Below are 19,420 nucleotides of genomic sequence, written 5' to 3' on the forward strand. Positions count from 1 at the left end.
CTCTCCTCTCATAACCGTCAGGGTTTTTTAACGAAAATTTAGACCAGCAAAGTGTGGGGCTCAGGCAGTGATGCATTTTGAAAACTGCACCGGTGGCTGTGACTTCAGCCTGACTCCGAGGCCACTGCCTCTGGCCTAGGCGATAGGTCCTGGTCCGTTGCCGGGCCCTGGGCTTGGCCTGTCCGGTAGCAGCGAGATTGCATGTTTGTCTTATTTCCTACACTTCTCTAGAAGCTCTTGAGGCCTGTGCTGCTCAGATGTTAGTATTAAACACACGCGGCTAGGCCCACCTTTAGCACTTTGCATTCAGTCGGTCCCCAGCGAGGGCTGAGAATATGCATTTTCAGCCAGCTCAGGTGATGCTGCAGACTCAGGTTGAGCAAGCCTGTAAGGTAGGCAGGACCCTCTGCTTTGTCTTCCTCATTTTTGAGCTTTCAACAGCTTGGAGCATGGGCTCTGCTCTCAATAATAGTAACGGGAGTCGGATTAGTTTGAACTGTTAAACCTTTGAGGACAAGGTCCGCATCTTACGCCTTTTTTCTATGTCTTTAGTGCTCCATGAGTGCCAGGACACGGCGAGTGCCAGCAGGAGACATGAAAGGGCAGGTGTGCCAGCAAAACTCCCATCTGTAAGAGGTGGCAGCACATCATAGGAAGGGCCCAGGGCCCAGGGATGGCAGAAGCCGCTCCTTCAGAGAAGCATTGCGTTGTTGGGGACCGTCATCAAAAAGACGGGACCACCAACTGACCTGTGAGCTGGACCCGGGCACCCCCTCTCCTGCCCTCGGAATGTGGGTTCCGCTTGCCTTTCCAGCTCCCAGAGGCTGCTCCGAGGACGCAGCCTTGAGAGGGTGATGTGGTGTTGAAAACCACCAGTATATACGTGACCAGGCCTGGTGAGGGCCTCTTAGTAACCTTTTAAGATTTGGAGGGTGGGTGCAGGCGTCCGTTTGTCTTACTGTCACCCAAGATAAGCCTCGTATGAAAGGTCCCTTTTTTGTTATTAAAACTGCCACCTACGCACCTGGAGTGGCCTGCCTCTTTCTTGGGTCTCTCCTCCTCATGTCATTCGCAGTGTCTTAAACAGGCCTTGGATCAATTCCAGGTTTTGAAGGAGTGGCAGGTGTTAGTCTGCTTAGTTTACCTGTCTAGTTTTGCACTCTGCTGATGGTTTTGTTATGATCAGGGTGACAGAAGCACTTGTGGGCGATATCAGAATGAGGGGCATGCCGAGAGGATGTTGGGGGTGGGTAGCATGGGGGCGGGTAAGAGCGATACCTTGACATTTTGAAGACAAAGTTTGTCTCGATCATCGTTTTGTTAGGTCAAACCAGTTCCAAGAAAGTGTGAAAGAACCTGTTTTCTGGTTTTCGTGCATCATCTTGCCAGGGTAGCCTGCCCTTGAGAAGCACGCCCCTGAAGCGTCTGCTTTTCCTTGCTCTTGCAAGCTCATTAATGGCGTTTTCCCAGAGACCCAGAAATAGCAAATTCCATTAAAAGCCTTATCATTAAACACAATACAGCTCTTTATGTGGGAGAAGGATGGCCTCTGAATAAGAGTCCATTAGGGCTGTGGGCCGGAAAAAATGGGTCAGCTTTCTTTTAAAGGAGAAATTAATACAGCAGGCAAGAGCCAGCAATACTGGCGACATTCGTCTTGCAAAGCTTTTCCTCTCCATGCTGCCAAAGTGCTCCTGTCCAGACTTGCTATTCCTGTCCTCAGCCTCCTGGAGCAGGGCCCATTGGTCCCAAGGAAGCCTATCAAATTATCTGGTGACAGCCTAAATAAAAATGAGTGGGGAAATTAGAACAGAGTATAGGGGTGTGTGTGTGTGTGTGTGTGTGTGTGTGTGTGTGTGTGTATTTGTGAGCAAATGTAAACTAAACCATGCCTCAGGAAAGCAAATGCTAATCAGTAACTCATGTGCTGACCTCTCTCCCCTTTGGTGGGTCCTAATGTGAGTTCCATGAAAAGTGGTTCATGGCCACATCCATGACATGCTGTCCCCAGAGAAGAGCTGATAGAGAGAAGCTTGTTTCCATTACAGCAGGTGAGTGCTCAAAAGGGCTGTGCAGTGTGTAGTATCCTCATTGTGACTTAGGGAAGCAGAGGCACAGGGCCTTGTGGGACCTTGGGAGCTGGAGTTGACTGGCAGGGGAAGAACCAGCACTGAACAACAGGAGCTGGGAAGTGAGCATCCCATTGAGATGCCAGGGACGCAGTGTCTGAAAAGCCTAGGCAGCACAAGTGTGAGTCAGGCTGATGTCTGCAATGGGAGAGTTCTTCAGCTGTGTGGGCCAGGACAATGAGGGGTTCTAGAAGGTGGGTGATTCCGAATTCAGGGGAGCTGGCTGGTAGAAGTAGGTGTTTGGAATTCTGTCCAAATTCAGCAGGATCGCCTGCTAATAGGACGTGGACAGGGAGACCCAACTCTACAGAAGGAGGATTTGGTAGTGCCGGGTTCTTGGCAAACGACATGGAGAATTTCAGTACTTTGTAAGATACTCAAAGGGGAAATATGTTGTGGGAGATTCAATATGTAGTTGTGCTAGCTTGGATGTTTGCATTAGTGTTCAGCAAATACTCCTATCCCCTTCCCCATCCCATAAACAGAGTTTGCCTCCTCATTCCATTGATGATGGGCTTCTTCTTGAACCTGCTTTGGTCCATGGAATGTTAAAGGCTGTGAACATAGGCAGAGGCCTTCGGTGTGCTTGTGCCATTTGGATATTGCCATGAGAAAACCATGTGCTGAGTGGCCACAGTCCCTATAGTCTGGCCCCAAAGGAGCAGACCTGAATCCAGCTCTCACAGCTTGGAGCCAAACCCAGATGATTCAAAATCTGAAACATGGGGCAGATCCACTCAGCCAAGCCCAGCCTAGATCAGCTCAACCATAGTTATCCCGCATGAGAAAAAAAAAATGCTTCTTGTAATAAGTCATTGAGTTCAAGGGTAGTTTGTTTTGCAGCTATGGGCAGTCCCTAAGACAGTAGGGTTGGACCTCAGAAGAAATAGCTAGGCTAGAGACTGGATTTTAGGAATTATTAACTTATAGAGGATAGTTTGTTTATTTCTTCATTTACTCCTTCACTCAGTAAATATTTGGTACAAACTGATTCTGGACTGGGTACTTCCATTCATTGCTATGGAGATTGTTTAAATCCTTGTGGAAATAGGTCTTTTGGCAGCTTTCCCAGCATTAGATTAGATTTGCAGCATTAGAACAAAAGACTGTCAAAATGGAACCTTCAGGATAGCTATCCTATGAAAGAGAGAGAGCCTGAGAGAACCCTGAGAGAGATACTGGGAGACATAGGTGAAGCTGGTGTTTCACATGGGAGGAGAGGCCTTCAAGAGGGAGTGTTGACTGGTGGCGGGTGGTGCAGAGATGCAAGGTGGTTTGAGTCCTGAAAAAGAAGCCATTATAATTGGTCATTGGTGACCTGGGTGTCATTAGAATGATGGGCCACATTTGGGAGAGCCTGGCACAGGGAGCCAAATGTTGACATCTGTATTAATTGGCTCAGGCTGCCATAACAGAATACCACAGACCATGTGACTTAAACAATTGAAATGTATTATCTCACATTTCTGGAGGCTGGAAGTTCAAGAACAAGGTGCCAGTGATGTTGGTTTCTGTTGAGAGGGGTCTCTTCCTGGCTTGTAGACAGCCCCCTCTTGCTGTGTCCACACATTGCTTTCCATTGTGCATATGCGGGGAGAGGTTTGTGGTGTCTCTTCCTTTTCTTATTGGGATGCTAGTCCTACTGGATTAGGGCCCCACCATTATGACCTCATTTAATTTTAATTACCTCCTTAAAGGCCCTCTCTCCAAATACACTTACACTAGGGGTTAGTAATTCAAAGTATAAATCTGGGAGGGCACCCAATTTAGTCTCTAAGAGCATCAGAAGACTGGGGTCTGGTTCCAGCTTTGCCACTGCTTGGATCACCTCTGTGAAATTCCCCGAAGACTCCCTGTCTGGATCTGTCTAATGGACACAGTGCCCACCTCACCTGCCTGCCTCAGGGTTGCTGCGGGGAGAACTTTGTGCCTCTTTGCTGCTGCTTCTGGTTGCCTTTTCCATCTATATTCCTTGGGAAGAGGAGCTCCCCAGCTGTCCCTGTCTACCCCCACCTAGGTTCCTGCCACTCGCCTAGCCCACTCTCCTGAAGATGGGGAAACATCCCTTCCCCCTGGTGTTCAGCCACCACAGAAAGAGCTCTGAAGGCTATCTCATACTTTAGTTCCCTTACATTCCCTTCTATGGGGGAACAAGCCACTTGTTTTTGAGGTTTCTATGTCAGAGAACACATGAGAGCCACCACCTTGAGCTTGCTTTGTGTCGTCAGTCAGCCAGGGCCCAGGATGAAACCCGGGCATTACCTTAGGCTTATGGCAGGGTATCTCAGCCTGGGCCCTACTGACATTTGAGGCCAAATAATTCTTTGTTGTGAAAGGCTGTCCTGTGCATTGTAAATGTTTAGCAGCATCCCTGTCCTCTACTTTTTAGATACCAGTAGCCCTCCCCTAGACAACAAAAAATGTCTCCAGATGTTGCCAAATAACCTCTGGGGGCTGGGGGGGGGGGGTCCAATCAACTCCTGTTGAGAACCAATGACTTAGGCAGACTTTGTTCACTCAAGGCTCAAGCCATATTTGGACAGTGACTTTGAAGAGCCTTCAGTTCACTATCTTCGGACTTAATCAGAAGTCACAGAGTCCCCTGGAGAAGAGACATTTCTTCCCAGAAGCCCAGGAGGCTTCTGTGTAAATATGCAACAGTGTGATGGTTCTTGTTGGTAAACCAGAGTTTCCAAGGGAGACCTGGGGATTGGGCTCCCCATTTTCCCAGAGGTCTTTTAAGACTCTAAGTGCTCTTAACATTAAAAGGACAAGTCACACATAAATAGCAATACCTAACAATGTTGAATGCATTGCCTGAGTCCAGGACGTGTGTCTTGTTTGGTTATTTATTTGGCAAGAGACACGGACAGACAAGGGGCAGCCTGGATGGTTTTCTGATTTGAATATCTGGTTGACCTTGAATTTCCTCTAGAGCTTCAGCTCCTCATGTGCAAAATGGGCATTTCAATCCCTACTTCTTCCACTGGACTGTTGCTCAGGTGAGAATTTGTATATGAATTCCTTACCAACTAAGCATGTTATGAAATCCTGAATTATTTAGGGGCCCTAGTCAGTCAGGTCTGGATTCACATCACTCGTGTGCCCCAAACCGTCTGGAGCCTTAGAAAGTTACCCAACAGATTCCTTAGATTCCTCACCTGACAAATATTGGAAGCAGTACCTACCTTGATGTGTGAAGATGGCAACTAACTGACGTAGCAAATAGATTTAAAACAACAGCGAATGGCTGAAGATTTTCTTGAATTAACTTTAAGAACCTAGCTAGATGCCCTATACCCAACTTTGAGCTGCTCGCTGAGCTCTGATGCCATGCAATGGAACACTTCTCCCAACATTTCAGGCAACATTTCTGCCGCCTTGACCCCCATAGAGGCGGTTCTTGGGGGATTAAAAGTGTCCGGGCAGTGTCCACTGCTTGACAATCTCTGAAGAAACTGGAGAGCACTTCAGGGCAGTGAGCTAATCCCTAAAGGGAATGAGTCCAGTGGAAGCAGGGACGTGGAGCTGGTGGAGACCAGAAGAAACAGAAGCCAGTCCCCTGAAAACCCAAAGGATGGATGGTGCTGAGATTCCCACTGTCTGTTTAATGGGGGTTCTGGTCACATTTCCTTTGACTCCCAAGGATAGGATAGGATGCTCCAGCTGACGTCAGACTTCTACTGCCTCAGAGAAAAGATAAATGCATTATCTTTTATACCTTGGGGAGGGGGGGGGAGTGGTGGTTCTGAATTGGCCGAAAGAGGCTGATCCACCTTTTCTCCACCTTTTCCCAACTATCTTTTATTCTCATTTGTTTTAACCTTTCCTAACTTTTTAACCCCTTAAATCAAGTAAACCATCTAAGCAGAGAGACAGTGAAGTTGAACACCACCATCAGCGTGACAGTGTAGAGTGCCAAGGAAAGGGGAAGCGTGTTGTGATCCCTGAGCAGTGCGCACTTCTCACTCAGGCCTCCCTCCTGCTAAGTGCCATTTAACAGCCTCCAAGGATCTTATTTATCACCCCTTTCACTTTACTGTGGCAGTGCCCTCACTTATGCAATAAAAATGACGTCACCCTTCTGCAGATGCTTCAATAGGCACTAGAGGTCAAAACCATCTCTTCTTCCTACCTTGGAAAAAAATGCACCTGTCACATTTCAGAAATGGATACAAAAGCCTGGACCTGAAAAAAAAAAAAACCCAGTCATCTAAATTATCTTCCCAACAACAGACAGGCCCTTGGCTGTTGCTACAGGGAGGCAGGTGGTTAGCTACTTGGCTGGTTGGTTCCAGGATGCATGAGCCCATAGTGAAAGCAATGATGGGCTATTTGAAATTTCAGCCAAATACACCGCAGTTGCCAGTACTGAATAAATAATCTCTGATGGCTAAGCTGATGCTAAGATTTATCATGCAGTATTGCTGCTTCCAAGAATATATAGGAACTTAGTGTTGACTTAAAAGTGGTTCAGTTTTAGAAACAATGCACAATTAAATTAGTACTGACAAATGGGGGCAAGTTTTAGTCCCACACATTCCTTCAGCTGGAAATGACCTAGAGATAATTTAGTTATTGGCCCAGTTCACACACTGGAGACTAGACTAGCTAAGAGGCTTCTCTGAAGTCACACAGCTAATTAGTAGCAAGGCAGATTTAGTTGGGGGTGGGGAGGAGGTCATTTGTTTTGTTTTTGGCATGTTGAGTTTAAAGGTCTTGTGAAACATCCAAGTCAAGATGTCAGGGAGGCAGCTGGTTATTTTTAATGGTCCTTTAAGAGAGAGGTCAGGGTCTGAGTTACAGATTTGAGGGCGGACATTGCTAAATACCTTACTCACATATTTCACACATCTTTCAACCCTTGTTTCTTTTTAGTAGAAAATGGCATTAAGAGCCTGCCGTCTATATGCTGAGGGCACTCATTGCTACTAGGTTGTTCCTCAAATCTAGGCTTTTTTTTTTTTTTTTTAAAGTAGGCTCCACGCCTAGCGCAGAGCTCAACACGTGGTTCAAACCGATGACCCTGAGATCAAGACCTGACCTGAGATCGAGTCAGACCCTTAACCAACTGAGCCACCCAGATGCCCTCAATCTAGACCTTCCATGCAGATATATGAAATATGTATTTTTCTAAAGATAAATTACATCATGGTTTCATATTGATACTTGTAATTCAAGCTGAAAGTGTATAGGGTTTTTAATTCAACCTTAATGATTTTATATCTGTAGGTGTCATGAACAGAGGCCTAACTTGCATCAAGCTATTTGAGAATCATTGCTCCTTGAACTGTTACAGACCTGCATCAGTTCATAGGCCCAGAGCCCCTTAATCTAGGGGAGAACAGGTCCCCTTAAGAAAGAACTCACACCTCGGTACTGAGTCTTTCCCCAAGGGGAACTGTTGTGTGAGTGTATGAAGGTAGCTGTGTCCTGGAGAAAGTTGGATACCTTGAGGATTATTGGACATTGACTCTGAGAAAACTGAGGCACAGAAACGCTAAATAATTTTCCCCAAATCACACAACTAGTAAGTAGTAGAGCCAGAATTCAAATCCAGACATTCCATGCTATTAATTACTATGCTTCACAGTCTCTCATGTAACCACGATGGGACTAGGATCTATTCTCACTGATGTTGGGGTGACCTCTCTGAAACCCACTGGATCATATATGCAGCTACATCACATCCTGCATTGGCTCCCTATTGCCATTAGAGTAAACAGGGCCATCTGTGATATGCCTTTTTTTTTTTTTGCCTTTCCAATCTCATCTTCTGAATACTTCCTGGCCTCGCCCCATGCACAAGGCATGCCAGATGACCTAAAGATTTGTAAACACACCATTTCCTTCCACCTCTTCTTGTGTTTACACGTTTCCTCAGTTTGATGTCCTCTCTACCTTAACACTTCCCAAGGTCATGTTCAGTGAAGCGTTTATGAATCACCCAAGGCAAACAGATCCCTCCCACCTTGGGAACTACCACATATGGCACTCTCCTCCATGACAGCATCATGGACAATACATTCCACTGGCACAAATGCCCATGAGCAACTTGAGGATCCTGTCCATGGCTTGTGATCTTTGAATCTGTAGAGCTTCTTATATAGAGCTAGAAACATGGTGGCCTTTCACATATTTGCTGAATTAATAAAAAAAATGAATAAACTTAAAGGAAAGCTGTGGCTTGATTATAATGGCCTTGAATATGCTGCTGAATAGTCTGCTTTCCAGCCAACCATCAAATGACTCTCCAGTGAATTCACTGTCAAACTAACTTCTATTTGTTTTCTTTAATGCACAGATATAAAAAATAAAACAAAAATGTCAAATTATTCCACAAGTCAGATAACCAATGTGAACTATTTAAAAAAATTGCAGAGAAAGACAATTTATACAATACAGAGAGGTAGACAATGAAAAATAAGTTCTTCTCATGAACCTATTGGAGGTTTCCTGTATTTTCTTCTGTGAAAACAAAATTTATACATATACTACCATATTATTTAGCCACACATAAATATATACATATCTATTTTTATGCATGTCTAGTTTTTAAAATTTTACACAAATGCTATTATGTACACTATTACTGCTTAAAGATTATATTAATATTATCACATTATACTAATTATATTAACACATCTTGGAGACCCTTCCATTCTGCACATACAGTTCTACCTTAGCCCTTTTTTTTAAGTTTATTTATTTTAAGAGAGAGAAAGAACAAGCAGGGGAGGGGCAGAAAGAGAGAGTGAGTGAGAGAGAGAGAGGGAGAGACAGAATCCCAAGCATGCTCCTTGTGGTCAGTGTGGATGTGGGGCTCGATCCCAAGAAACGTGAGATCATGACCTGAGCCGGAACCAGTAGTTGGACTCTTGACCAACTGGGCCACCCAGGAACCGCTCTAGCTTAGCCTTTTATTTTTTTTTTTAACTTTTCCTTTCTTTTTTTTTTCTTTCATTCTTTTTTTAATTTTATTTTTTATCTTTTAAATTTTACATCCAAATTAGTTAGCATATAGTGAAGCAATGATTTCAGGAGCAGATTCCTTAGTGCCCTTCCCCATTTAGTCCATCTCCCCTCCCACAACCCCTCCAGTAACCCTCAGTTTGTTCTCCATATTTATGAGTTTCTTCTGTTTCTCCCCCCTCCCTGTTTTTATATTATTTTTGTTTCCCTTCCCTTGTGTTCATCTGTTTTGTCTCTTAAGTCCTCATATGAGCGAAATCATATGATTTTTGTCTTTCTCTGACAGACTAATTTCACTTAGCATAATACCCTCCAGTTCCATCCATGTAGTTGCGAATGGCAAGATTACATTCTTTTTGATTGCTGAGTAGTACTCCATTGTATGTATATACCACATCTTCTTTATCCATTCATCTTTCAATGGACATTTGGGCTCTTTCCATGCTTTGGCTATTGTTGATAGTGCTGCTATAAACATGGGGATGCATGTGTCCCTTCGAAATAGCACACTTGTATCCCTTGGATAAATGTCTAGTAGTGAAACTGCTGGGTCGTAGGGTAGTTCTATTTTTAATTTTTTGAGGAACCTCCATACTGTTTTCCAGAGTGGCTGCACCAGCTTGCATTCCCACCAACAATGCAAAAGAGACCCTCTTTCTCTGCATTCTTGCCAACATCTGTTGTTGCCTGGGTTGTTAATGTTAGCCATTTTGACAGGTGTGAGGTGGTATCTCATTGTGGTTTTGATTTGTATTTCCCTGAGGAGGAGTGATGTTGAGCATTTTTTCATGTGTCAGTTGGCCATCTGGATGTCTTCTTTGGAGAAGTGTCTATTCATGTCTTTTGCCCATTTCTTCACTGGATGATTTGTTTTTTGGGTGTTGAGTTTGACAAGTTCTTTATAGATTTTGGATACTAACCCTTTATCTGATATGTCATTCGCAAATATCTTCCCCCATTATGTCAGTTGCCTTTTAGTTTTGCTGATTGTTTCCTTCAGTGTGCAGGAGCTTTTTATTTTGATGAAGTCCCAGTAGTTCATTTTTGCTTTTGCTTCCCTTGCCTCCAGAAACGTGTTGAGTAAGAAGTTGCTGCAGCTAAGATCAAAGAGGTTTTTGCCTACTTTCTCCTCAAGTATTTTGATGGCTTTCTGTCTTACATTGGGGTCTTTCACCCACTTTGAGTTTATTTTTGTGGATGGTGGAAGAAAGTGGTCCAGGTTCATTCTTCTGCATGTTGCTGTCCAGTTTTCCCAGCACCACTTGCTGAAGAGACTGTCTTTATTTCATTGGATATCCTTTCCTGCTTTGTCAAAGATTAGTTGGCCATACATTTGTGGGTCCATTTCTGGGTTCTCTATTCTGTTCCATTGATCTGAGTGTCTGTTCCTGTGCCAGTACCATACTGTCTTGATGATTACAGCTTTGTAGTATACCTTGAAGTCTGCGATTGTGATGCCTCCTGCTTTGGTTTTCTTTTTCAAGATCTCTTTGGCTACTCGGGTCTTTTCTGGTTCCATACAAATTTTAGGATTATTTGTTCTAGCTCTGTGAAGAATGCCGGTGTTATTGAATATGTAGATTGCTTTGGGTAGTATTGACATCTTAACAATGTTTGTTCTTCCTATCCAGGAGCATGGAATCTTTTTCCATTTTTTTTTATGTCTTCTTCAATTTCTTTCATAAGCTTTTTATAGTTTTCAGTGTATAGATTTTTCACCTCTTTTGTTAGATTTATTCCTAGGTATTTTATGGTTTTTGGTGCAGCTGTAAATGGGATCAATTCCTTGATTTCTCTTTCTGTTGCTTCATTGTTCATGTACAGGAATGCAACCGATTTCTGTGCATTGATTTTATATCCTGCAACTTTGCTGAATTCATGAATCAATTCTGGCAGTTTTTTGGTGGAATCTTTTGGGTTTTCCATATAGAGTATCATATCATCTGCGAAGAGTGAAAGTTTGACCTCCTCCTGGCCGATTTGGATGCCTTTTATTTCTTTGTGTTGTCTGATTTCAGAGGCGAAGACTTCTAATAATATGTTGAATGACAGTGGTGAGAGTGGACATCCCTGTCTTGTTCCTGACGTTAAAGGGAAAGCTGTCAGTTTTTCCCCATTTAGGATGATAGTAGCGTTGGGTTGTTCATATATGACTTTTATGATCTTGAGGTATGCTCCTTCTAGCCCTACTTTCTTGAGGGTTTTTATCAAGAAAGGATGCTGTATTTTGTCAAATACTTTCTCCACATCTATTGAGAGGATCGTATGGTTCTTGTCCTTTCTTTTATTGATGTGGTGAATCATGTTAATTATTTGGTGGATATTGAACCAGCCCTGCATCCCAGGTGTAAATCCCACTTGGTTGTGGTGAATAATTTTTTTAATGTATTGTTGGATCTGTTTGGCTAATATCGTGTTGAGGATTTATGCATCCATGTTCATCAGGGAGATTGGTCTGTAGTTCTTTTTAGTGGGGTCTCTGTCTGGTTTTGGAATCAAGGTAATGCTGGCTTCATAGAAAGAGTTTGGAAGTTTTCTTCCCATTTCTATTTTTTGGAACACCTTCAAGAGAATAGGTGTTAACTCTTCCTTAAATGTTTGGTAGAATTCCCCTGGAAAGCCATCTGACCCTGGACTCTTGTTTTTTGGAAGAATTTTGATTACTAATTCTATTTCTTTTCTAGTTATGGGTCTGTTCAAATTTTCTATTTCTTCCTGTTTCAGTGTTGGTAGTGTATATGTTTCTAGGAATTTGTCCATTTCTTCCAGATTGTCCATTTTCCTGGCATATAATTGCTCATAATATTCTCTTATTATTGTTTTTATTTCTGCTGTGTTGGTTGTGATCCCTCCTCTTTCATTCTTGATTTTATTTATTTGGGGCCTTTCCTTTTTCTTTTTCTTTTTGACCAAACTGGCTAGTGGTTTATCAATTTTGTTAATTCTTTCAAAGAACCAGCTTCTGGTTTCATTGATCTGTTCTACTGTTTTTTTTTTTTTGGTTTTGATAGCATTAAATTCTGCTCTAATCTTTGTTATTTCCTATGTTCTGCTTGTATTGAGTTTTATTTGCTGTTCCTTTTCCAGGTCCTTAAGGCATAAGGTTAGGTTGTGTATCTGAGATCTTTCTTCCTTCTTTAGGAAGGCCTGGATTACTATATATTTTCCTTTTATGACCGCCTTTGCTGTGTCCTAGAAGTTTTGGGCTGTGGTGTTATCATTTTCATTGGCTTACAAGTACTTTTCTATTTCCTCTCTAACTTCTTGGTTAGCCCATTCATTCTTCAGTAGTATGTTTTTTAGTCTGCAAATATTTGTTATCTCTCCAATTTTTTTCTTGTGGTTGATTTCGAGTTTCATAGCATTGTGGTCTAAAAAATATGCACGGTATGATCTCAATCTTTTTGTACTTACTTAGAGCTGATTTGTGTCCCAGTATATGGTCTATTCTGGAGAACATTCCATGTGCACTGGAGAAGAATGTCTATTTTGCTGCTTTAGGATAAAATGTTCTGAATATATATGTTAAGTCCATCTGGTCCAGTGTGTCATTCAAAGCCATTGTTTCCTTTTTGGTTTTTTGATTAGATGATCTGTCCATTGCTGTGAGTGGGGTGTTGAAGTCTCCTACTATTATGGTATTACTATCAATGAATTTCTTTATGTTTGTGATTAATTGATTTATATATTTGGGTGTTTCCACATTTGGCACATAAATGTTTGAAATTGTTAGATCTTGGTGGATAGACCTCTTGATTATGATATAATGCCCTTCTGCATCTCTTGATACAGTCTTTATTTTAAAGCCTAGATTGTCTGATATAAGTATGGCTACTCCAGCTTTCTTTTGTTGACCATTAGCATGATAGATGGTTCTTCATCCCCTTATTTTCAATCTGAAGGTGTCTTTAGGTCTAAAGTGGGTCTCTTATAAACAGCATGTAGATGGATCTTGTTTTCTTATCCATTCTGTTACCCGATGTCTTTTGATTGGAGCATTGAGTCCATTGACGTTTAGAGTGAGTACTGAAAGATATGAATTTATTGCCATTATGATGCTTGTAGAGTTGGAGTTTCTGGTGGTGTTCTCTGGTCCTTTCTAATCTTTGTTGTTTTTGGTATATATATATATATATATATACACACACACACACACACACACACACACACACATATATATGTATGTGTATATATTTTTTCATCTTTTCTTCCCTCAGAGAGTCCCCCTTAAAATTTCTTGCAGGGCTGGTGTAGTGGTCACAAACTCCTTTAATTTTTGTCTGGGAAACTTTTTTTCTCTCCTTCTATTTTGAGTGACAGCCTTGCTGGATAAAGAATTCTTGGCTGCATATTTTTCTGATTCAGCACATTGAATATATCCTGCTACTCTTTTCTGGCCTGCCAAGTTTCTGTGGATAGGTCTGCTGCAAACCTGATCTGTCTTCCCTTGTAGGTTAGGGACATTTTTCCCTTGCTGCTTTCATGATTCTCTCCTTGCCCGAGTATTTTGTGAATTTGACTATGATATACCTTGTTGATGGTCAGTTTTTGTTGAATCTTATGGGGGTCCTCTGTGCTTCCTGGATTTTGACATCTGTGTCTTTCCCCAGGTTAGGAAAGTTTTCTGCTATGATTGCCCACATATCCCTTCTACCTCTATTTCTCTCTCTTCCTTTTCTGGGATCCCTATGATTCTGATGTTCTTCCTTTTGAATGAGTCAGTGATTTCTCTAATTCTTAAATCATGCTCTTTTGCCTTCATCTCCCTCTTTTTTCCTGCTTCATTATTCTCTATATGTTTGCCCTCTGTATCACTGATTCTCTGTTCTGCCTCATCCATTCTTGCTGCCACGGCATCCATCCATGACTGCAGCTCAGTTATAGCATTTTTAATTTCATTCTATTTGTTACTTCTTTTATCTCTGCAGAAAGGGATTCTCATCTATTTTCAACTCCAGCTAGTATTCTTATTATCGTGATTCTAAATTCTGGTTCAGACATCTTGCTTGTATCTGTGTTGGTTAAATCCCTGGCTGTTGTTTCTTCGTGCTCTTTCTTTTGGGGTGAATTCCTTCGTTTTGCCATTTTGAAGAGAGAAAAGGAATTAATGAGGTAGACAAATTAAAATTAAAAAAATATAAAAATTAAAAATATTAAAATTAAGAAATTAAAAACACACACACACACACAAAATTGAATAAATGATGCTAGATCCTAGGTGTGTTTTGGTCTGGGTGTTGAAAGTGGTTTGACAGATTAGAACAAAAAAAGGGGGGGGGGGAGGAAATCATTTGAGAATTTGAAAAAATGAATACACTGAAGTAGACTAAAATGAGATGATGGGAGTAAAATAGAAGTTGAAAAAATTTACACAAAAGTAAGGATTATAGTAGAAAAAAATTAAAGAAAAATATTTTTAATAAAAATTAAAAATAAAAATGAATTTTTTCTTTCTGTATTCAAGAAAAAGAAAAGAAATGAAAAAGAGAAAAAAGGAAAAAAAGGAAATCATTTGAAAATTTGAAAAAATGAATACACTGTAGTAGACTAAAATAAAGTGATGGAAGTAAAATAGAATTTGAAAAAATTTACATAAAAACAAAAAATATAGTAAAAAAATTAAAGAAAAATATTTTAATAGAAATTGAAAGTAAAATGAAGTTTTTCTCTTTCTGCATTCAAGAAAAAGAAAAATGAAAAAAAGGAAAAAGAAGGAAATCGTTTGAAAATTTGAAAAAGTGAATACACGGAAGTAGACTAAAATAAAATTATGGAAGTAAAATAAAATTTGAAAAAAATTACAGAAAAGTAAAAAATATAGTAAAAAAACTAAAGAAAAATATTTTTAATAAAAATTGAAAATGAAAATGAATTTTTCTTTCTGTATTGTAGAAAAAGAAAAGAAGTGAAAAAGAAAAAGAAAATTGAATAGATGGACCTGCTAACAGATTGAAATAGGACTGAAATTACTTTGTTTTCCCCTAGAAGTCAGACTGTGTAGCGCTCTATAGTCCATAAACTAAGTAGGTAGTGAGACCTGTGTTCTTGAAGAGTGAGGTTGGCCCAGCTGGGTGGGGCTCAGTGTAACTGCTCTGTTCTCCACTAGATGGCGCTGCTAGCCGACTGGGGTGGATTGTTGCGTCGCTCGTGGGTGTGTATGCACATGCGCGGTAGCGGTGAAAATGGCATCATCCAGCTGATACTTCTCTAGTATCAGAATTCTGTTCTCCCAGATCGGCAATCACGGACCGTCCTCTGTCTTCAGCTTTCGTCCACTCCCTGCTTGTTGTTCACTGTCCGTGACCAAGCCCCAGACAGTACCTCTCTCCCAAGTTTTGTCTCAGATGCGGCTCTTTTCCCCGGCCCCTCACTTCTGAAGGACTGCGGTTTTGACCCGCTTCACCCCTCTGCAGGAGGGTCTCACCAAGCGATGGCCGAATGAGCAATGGCCGAATGTCAGCCTCACCCAGGAACACTTGCTGGACCCTGCTGCTGCCGGTGCCCCAACACTGCGGCCAGGTGCCAGCTCGTCCCAGAAAATGTTTGCGAGACAGTGTAGCAGCAGCGTTTCAGTGATTATGGAGAATCACAACATATGTCTGGCACCAGGCTTTACCCTTAATGACCTTGTTTCAGCATCAGAGAAAGTGGCCGTTTTCTGGGGTCTGCTGGGATGAGGTGGCTTCAACAGTCTCTACCAAATGTCCTTCCAGCGGTGGAACCGCTTCTCCCCATGTGGCCCGAGAACCTCCCGGACCCCACTCTGCTCCTGGGGATTCGCCCTTCCCACCAGAGCACCACCAGGTATCGAGCTGCGGAGTTGCAGCCTTTGCGCTCCCCTTGTTTACAGTCTTAATGGAATGTAAACCCTGTCCTTTCTCCTTTCTCCCTTTTTAGTTTAGTCCCTGCGGCTGTTTCCAATTTTCCACTTTCTCTCCAGCTGCTTTTGGGGAGGGGTGCTTTTCCTGTATTCTCCCCACCCCACCCCAGTCTGTGTCCTCTCTCCACCCGCAAAAGCACCTCCCTTCCCAAGGTTTCTCGATCCCCAAGTTCACTCTCTGTGCCGTGTACCTGCTGAATTCTATGGTTCAGGTTGTGCAGATTGTTGTGTTAATCCTCCAATCAGTTTTCTAGGTGTGCAGGATGGTTTATTGTTGGTCTGGCTGTATTTCATGGACGCGAGACACACAAAAAACTTCCATGCTGTTTTGCCATCTTGGCTCCTAGCTTAGCCTTTTTAAAAAAAATTCGTTATTTAAAGTTTGTTTATTTATTTATTTATTTATTTATTTATTTATTTAAATTTTATTTATTTTGAGAGAGAGCATGCACAAACGGGGAAGGGACAGAGAGAAGGAGAGACACGGTCCCAATTAGGTTCTGCTCCATCAAAACAGAGCCAGATGCAGGGCTCAAACTCATGAACTGTGAGATCATAACCTGAGCTGAGATCGAGTCAGATGTTTAATTGACTATGCCACTCAGGCACCTTAGCCTTTTTAATGGCTGCAGAATGTCCATAATTCATTATTTGGTTCTCCTTGGGCATCATAGTTGGGTTTTTTTCTTCCATTCCAGATGGTACTGCAGTAAATATTCATGACCTACATCATGTTATGGCACCCATAATATAAATCCCTAGCAGTGGAAATGCTGGATCAAAAGGCATATTCATTGAAAATTGTGGGAAATGTTGCTGAGGTGCCCCCCAGAAAGGTTGTGTTGATTTGTATACTCTCATCCACATGGAGAGGCCTCTTTCCCCAACCTGAACCAACAACCTCATGAAACTTTTTCCTCTGATCATAGTTTTAGAAAGTAATCTACTTAATTAGATTACCCTTTAAAAATTTTGAGTTTGAGCATTCATTGATTTGATTATTGGCTGCTTGCATTTATTTTTCTTTAGACTATGTAAGTCCCTGTCCATACTTCTATCAAGTTCCACATTCTTACAATTTATACATGCTTTTGTTAAGTCAGGTAATTGGTTGTCATGTCTGTTGAAAACATTTTTCCATTTATTACTGTCTCTTGACGTTTTTATAATTTTCTCAATTGGAACTTTAAAGTTTATTGAATTTAAAATTTACTGGAATATATCCATATTCTTCTTACTGGCTTCTGGGTTTTATGTTCTGGTTATGTATCAGTTAGGATGGTCTTAGGGCAATTAACAGAAAACCTACCCAAATATGGTTTAAAGAATTAGAAAATTTCTTATTTTCTTTAACAGAAAATCCAATAGTAGGGAAGACTTTGTGATAGGCTGATCGAACAGCTCAACGATATCATCAGGACCTGAGGTCCTTCCTGTCCCTGCTTTGACATCTGTAGTGGTGACACCATACTGAAGTTGGCCTCCCTTCTTGTCATAAGAGGGCTCCTAGTAACAACGGGAGAGACACACCCCTTGTTCTTATTCAGTGAGAGTGAAATCTCTTTATCTGCCATGGAATATTAGTTCCCACTTTCTTGATTGTACCAATGAATTAGAGCCCATGACCATTCTGGATCAATAACCATCACTAGAGGAATGCTATGCATCAAATGTCTGGACCAGTCAAAACCCATTGTTGCAGCCAGACATGTGGTCTTCTTTTCCTGAGTCACCCAGACTGCATGGGGTAGAGGTGGCTACATGAATATAATTGATGTCCTGTTAATGAAGAAGGAAGGAGGGGTGCCTGGGTGGCTCAGTCAATTCAGCATCCAACTCTTGGTTTCTGCTCAGGGCATGTTACCATGGTTCATGAGGATCCAGCCCCATGTTGGACTCCACGTTTGACAGTGTGGAGCCTGCCTCAGATTCTCTCTCTCCTCCTCTCTCTGCCCCTCCTTCTGTGATGCATACACACACACACACACACACACACACACACACACACACACCTGTGCTTGCTCTCTCTCTCTCTCTCTCTCTCTCTCAAAATAAATAAGCTTTTTAAAAAAGGGGAAAGAAGGAAGGAGTAGCTATTGGGTAGTGCTATGGTAGACAGAATAACCCCCCCCCCCACCATTGACCAAGATGTCAGTGTCCTAATCCTTAAGACCTGAGAATATATTCCTTTACATGACAGAAGGGACTTTGCAGATGTGATTAAGTTAAAGTGCTTGAGATGGGTTGTTTTCTTGGATTATCCAGGTGGACGGAGTGTAATCACAGGGGTCCTTCTACGTGGGAGGTGGAAGGGTCACAGGCAGAGTGGGACCTGTGATAACAGAAGCAGAGATAGGAGTGATGCAGGAAGAGGCCATGAGCCCAAGAATACAGGTGGCCCCTAGAAGCTGAAGAGGCAGAGTCATCCCTCGAGCCTCTAGAAGGAGTGCAGCCTTGCTGACACCTTGATTTTAGGTCTTCTGACCTCCACAATTGTGAGATAATAAATTCGTGTTGTTGTAAGCCACTAAGTTTGTCATAATTTGTTAAAGGAATTAGCAAAAGGAAAATATAGTAGGTAAATAATACCTTAGGCCTTTATCCTTCTCTAACATTATAGGTTATATAATATATAAAATAAATATAAATTAATCTATAGCTTCCTCTAATACTTACCTGGTTTTATTTTTTACATGTAAGTTGTAATTTTGATATAAAGGGTGAAGTGGGGATCCGACTATATTCCTTTTCAAATGCTTGGCCAATTGCCCTATACCATTTATTGAATAATTCAGCCATTCCACATGGATTTGAAATACAATCTTTACCATGAATTTAGCAATCCGAACTCTCCTGTTCTTTTTTTTTTTTAACACTTCTTTAATTTATTTTGAGAGAAAGAGAAAATGCACATGTGAGCGAGTAGGGGACGAGCAGAGTGAGAGGGAAAGAGAGAGAATCTGAAGCAGGATCCGCACTGTCATCGCAGAGCCCAATGCAGGGTTCAAGCCCACAAATTGTGAGATCATGACCTGAGCTGAAATCAAGAGCCAGACACTTAACCAACAGCCACCCAGGCGCCACTGTCTTCTCTTCTAATCATGTATTTCATGTCTAGAACCAAGCAATTTAATTTAATTATTACAACTTTATAATAAGCTTTGATATCTTACTAAATACCTACCATAGATTTATAAAATAGTCCCTGGATTATTCACCTATTCATTTTTCTATGTGAATAGAAAAAAATCCTGTTGGTGTATGTATAGGGATTGCATTGCAATTATACATTAGTATAGTGAAAATCTACATACTATTATATTAAGTGTTCCTCTTCAAAACCACAGTAGGTCTTCTCATTTACTTTCACATCTCACAGCTTAAAATTTTCTACATATAAATTCTACATATTTCTTAAATTTGTTCCTCTGTGTTGTGT

General features: G+C 41.6%; 1 protein-coding gene and 1 long non-coding RNA gene across 4 annotated transcripts in view; both read left to right on the forward strand.

Annotated features, from left to right (window-relative positions):
- The window catches only part of FAM184B (family with sequence similarity 184 member B), a 156,983-nt gene that overhangs the window by 12,960 nt on the left and 124,603 nt on the right, over positions 1 to 19,420 (forward strand). The window lies entirely within an intron of this gene.
- Positions 15,842 to 18,508, forward strand: LOC123385108. The gene is made up of 2 exons (XR_006597203.1): positions 15,842 to 15,905; positions 18,247 to 18,508. It is a non-coding gene; the product is annotated as an uncharacterized LOC123385108 (long non-coding RNA).

This window comes from Felis catus, chromosome B1 (genome assembly GCF_018350175.1).
Source record: "Felis catus isolate Fca126 chromosome B1, F.catus_Fca126_mat1.0, whole genome shotgun sequence".
In the NCBI taxonomy this organism is placed as follows: domain Eukaryota; kingdom Metazoa; phylum Chordata; class Mammalia; order Carnivora; family Felidae; genus Felis; species Felis catus.